Here is a 4572-nt window from a genome sequence, read left to right on the forward strand (position 1 = left end):
GCCTGGACTCTAGACTCCAGCTGTGCTCCACATGTTGTCATCATCTGGGTCCAGTGGCTGCCTATTTCTAACGATGCAATGGCAGAAGTGCAAGAGGATAAACCAAATCAGGCAAACACATTTAAAGTTTAAGCTAATATTTTATTGGCAAGTCACATAGCCAAGCTCAACGTCAATGTGATGGAAGAATATACTTCCACCTACTCTACTGAGAGGAATTACAATGACACCTCGTCATGTTGTGGGGATGAATAACTTTTCAACAGGAAGAGAGTAAAGAATCTGTTATGGAGAACTTGGAAAGGTTATAGAGATCTTGGAAAGGTTACTTTGACCTCTCTGTGTCTCAGTTTTTTCATTTGTGAAACAAAGTGTCAGGTTAGATGACCTATACCCTTTAGTTTTAAAGGTTTGTGGCCATAATTCTAGATCATCTTGTTTTCTTCCTGGTTCTTGGGAGACAGAGATATACCAAAGCATAATACTAAAGAAGACTTTTTATTTAAGTATAGATTAGGGTTATTGAACTTTAATATAAATGAAGGAACATAAAGCAGATATCAGCAGGTATATCAGGGATTTTTCTCCGTGAAATATTTCATTCTCTTCATCTCATCCTACCCTTAAAATAATAAAGGGCAGGGCTTCCCTGGTGGCGCGGTGGTTGAGAGTCCGCCTGCCGATGCAGGGGACACGGGTTCGTGCCCCGGTCTGGGAGGATCCCACATGCCGCTGAGTGGCTGGGCCCTTGAGCCACGGCCGCTGAGCCTGCGCGTACGGAGCCTGTGCTCCACAACGGGAGAGGCCACAACAGTGAGAGGCCCGCGTACTACAAATATAATAATAATAATAAGGGCACAGTCCATATAAATGTTCAGATTCAGATGGTAAAGTTTTGTTATCAGAAGGTCATTAACATCACATATCTTGATGATCATATCTGGCTTGAGGGTATGGATATGCTGAGAATCTTCTAAATTGGGACCGGGAGTGGAAGTCCCTAGGGAGGAGGAATCATAACCTTTCTGTTTTCTTTTTCGCTCACTGCCCAATACAGAAGACTCTTTTCCTTTTTGAAATGACTGTTTAAAGAGTACTTAGTTCAGTTAAATCATAACAATAAGCTAGAAAGAATTGATGACGTCTGAGCACAAATTAGCCCCAAAGTCATTCCCCAGTGATTATGAATATTTTTTCTAATATTTAATATTCTACTTTAACAGAAATTCTTAATGCAAAGACCACAGACACTTAGGTCAGTGAACAACCTAAAGTTTTAAGCAAATTTATATATATTGTGCACTTGGTGGGGGAAAGGGTCTATAGCTTTCATCAGATTCTGAAATGGGTCTGTGACTCACAAAGGACTGACCCCCATTGACACTAAAACAAGCCATAGACACCCCTGATTTCTCTCCTTTGGGCTTCTTTCTGGCATTAAGAATCATATATGGTCTTAAAATATTAAATTCATTCATCGCTAAATTTTTGTTGAGTCTGCTATGTGTCAGACTGTTTGAAGCACCAAGAATCTGGTGCCTAAATGTCTCCTATGGGGATAGCAAGCCTTACAGCAAAGGGACTGGTTTCAGTAACATGGGGAGATGCTGAAAGTTGCATGTCAAGTTTTTGATCTCACATCAACAGAAAAGAGAGAATAGCATTATAAATGTGCAAAAAGTTGAGAGACTCCTGCAGGGAAACACAAGACAAGGTTTTACGGAACATTGTTTGGAAAAATCAGTCTCATTTGGAGCAACAGTATTAATCACTTGTGAACTATGGCTACTTACTCGGCCCTAAGTAGTCAGAATGAAGAGATCTAATTTTTATAAATATTGGTGGCTACCCCTCCCTGCCTCTAGAAGTCTCCTGATTAGCAGAAATCAATGAGGGAGATAACATTCCTGGCTTTCAGACTGCAAAATCAAAGCAGAGCTGCTGGAAGGCACCGACCAGTTCATATTTGTGGAACTACATTTGATACAGATGTAATTCTATCCCTACCTCTCTCCACCTCCCTCATCCTCTACCCACTTCTACAAAATAAGTCCACATCCCCACAAGCAGAGTTGCAGAGACTGGGGACAAATAATTTCCTTTATCCTTGGTCAGTAGGCTCCTCAGACAGGCTTGGGGCTCTGGAAAGAGAATATAAACATTTATTTTCTTCCCACAGACATTCCTGGCTGAGAAACAAAAGTCAAAAGATTGCTCAGATCTCTGAGGAGAAAAATGCATATCTATTAGTTTTGTTTTAGGTGATGATTGGTGTCTTGGTGCGTTTGGGCTGCTGTAGCAAAATACCACAGACTGGGTGGCTTATAAACAACAGATATTTATCTCTCACAGTTCTGGAGGCTGGAAGTCCAAGATCAAGGAGCAGCAGGGTTGGGTTCTGGTGACAGCCCTCTTCCTGGTTCATAGCCAGTGCCTTCTCACTGTGTCCTCACATGGTGGGAGGGGATAGGGAGCTCTCTGGAGTCTTTTTTTATTAGGGCATTAATCCCATTCATGAGGGCTCCACACGCATGACCTAATCACCACCCAAAGCCCCCACTTCCTAATATCATCACATCAGGCATTAGGATTTCAACATATGAATTTAAGGGAGACACAAAAATTCAGATCACAGTGAACAAAAACTTTTGGAAGAGTGCACATCATCTTGAGAACTCTTCCAAGAAATTAAAGTCCCTAAACAATGAAGTGGTGAAAGGGCTGAAATGAAGAATGACTTCAACATTATTAAGGGGAAAACCTCAGAAGGCAAATCATTCTCCTCTTCTGAAACAAGTTGCTGATTATAGACAGAGGACCTTAGGATTCATGTTAGATTAGACAGTGCAGGTGGTCAGATATGTGAGTGCGGTCCCTGACTTCACTAAGGCTAATAGGTGTGACAGGGGAAAAAATGTGGGGTTCTGAACACTCTGAACCTTGACACTGCTTGTTTGACTCAAAGACAGCCACTTGCTTTCTAGGAAGTCAGGACTCGATTGCAAGTGACAGAAATGTAACTAAAGCTAGAGTAATAAAGAGGATGTGTTGGCAGGGTACTGATGAAGCTCCCAAAGCCAATATAAGATGAACAACCACCTCTTGGAAAGTCGGGGATTAGAGGAGCTCTAGGAATTTCAATAACTGGAACAAAGGGCTCAGATACCATTAAGACTGCCTCTGTGCCTCTCGCTGTTTCTGCTGCTCATGTTTGCGGACATGTTTCTTCATATTGTGGAGTGGTGGGGTATGACCCTGGACTCGCATATTTATTACTTACTGCTCCAGTTTTTTTTTTTTTTTTTGCGGTACGCGGGCCTCTCACTGTTCTGGCCTCTCCCGTTGCGGAGCACAAGCTCTGGACGCGCAGGCTCAGCGGCCATGGCTCACGGGCCCAACCGCTCCACGGCACGTGGGATCTTCCCGGACCGGGGCACGAACCCGTGTGCCCTGCATTGGCAGGCGGACTCCCAACCAGTGCGCCACCAGGGAAGCCCACTGCTCCAGTTTTAACAATGTCAGGGAAGGACTCTGACTGGCCTGCTTGAGTCATGAGCCCATGTTTGGCTTCTTGTAACCCTGGAGACAAGATCACATAACTTGCATTGGACCATATGCTAGAGTGAGAGGCGGGACAGAAGAATCAGTCCCCCAGAGAAAAGGAGCATCAGACACTGACGACTGGGAAGATCATTGTGAACCAGATAATCACCCCGATTAGTGTCTACTCCATCTATTTCCTGAAGATCCTCTATAAGTTTCTCTGACTGGAAGAAACTTACTGTTCCATGCTGACGTAATTCTAATAGGAAGGAAGGGCAGAAAAATCTTTCAAGGTTCTAAATGAACAGCTGAAGATATAATCCCTACAAAACCTGAGTTTCAGACTATCCCCAAATTGGCTCTCAGAGAAAAGTCCTATCCAACTCATAGTGAAAGGAGAAGGGCAGAAAAGTTGGGTCCTGGGTCACCAAAGTTCTGGATATTACATTATCTTCTCTTCACCCACCTCTTGGAGAGAACTAGACAAGGTGACCAAGATTTCCTCAGGGGAAGGTGATATTTAAAAACTGCTTGTTATTTATAACATCTGTTTTTCTAACAGGGGATAGGAGTGAAGTCTGATAATTTGAGGACCTTTTGTTTACTTGCTACTGTTTGGAGTATAGAAGTTTATCACTTGGGAATTTTCCCCACAATTTTTTAAGTTGGAAAAAGGGCAAGTTTCTTTCTTTAATTTTTTTCTGAGTATGTTATGTAGAAAGATACATCTTCTAGTATATGATCTGTTTTATTGCAATATGTATAATTTACCTTCTAAGTCATGTGTACAGAGAGCTTAGTGTGATTTATTTAAGTAGAATAGACACAAGACACTATCTGCTAATTTCATTTGTTTCTGTGATAAAAGGTATGTCAGGTCTGTATTAGTCAGGGTTCTCCAGAGAAACAGAACCAATAGGATACAGATATATATATATAGATTTTTTTATGAGGGACTGGCTCATATGATTATGGAGGCTAAGAGGTCTCGCGATCTGCCATCTGCAAGCTGGTGGTGCGGTTCCAGTC

This window comes from Delphinapterus leucas, chromosome 5 (genome assembly GCF_059928025.1).
Source record: "Delphinapterus leucas isolate spDelLeu-1000000601 "Yukka" chromosome 5, BTC_Dleu_Yukka2, whole genome shotgun sequence".
In the NCBI taxonomy this organism is placed as follows: domain Eukaryota; kingdom Metazoa; phylum Chordata; class Mammalia; order Artiodactyla; family Monodontidae; genus Delphinapterus; species Delphinapterus leucas.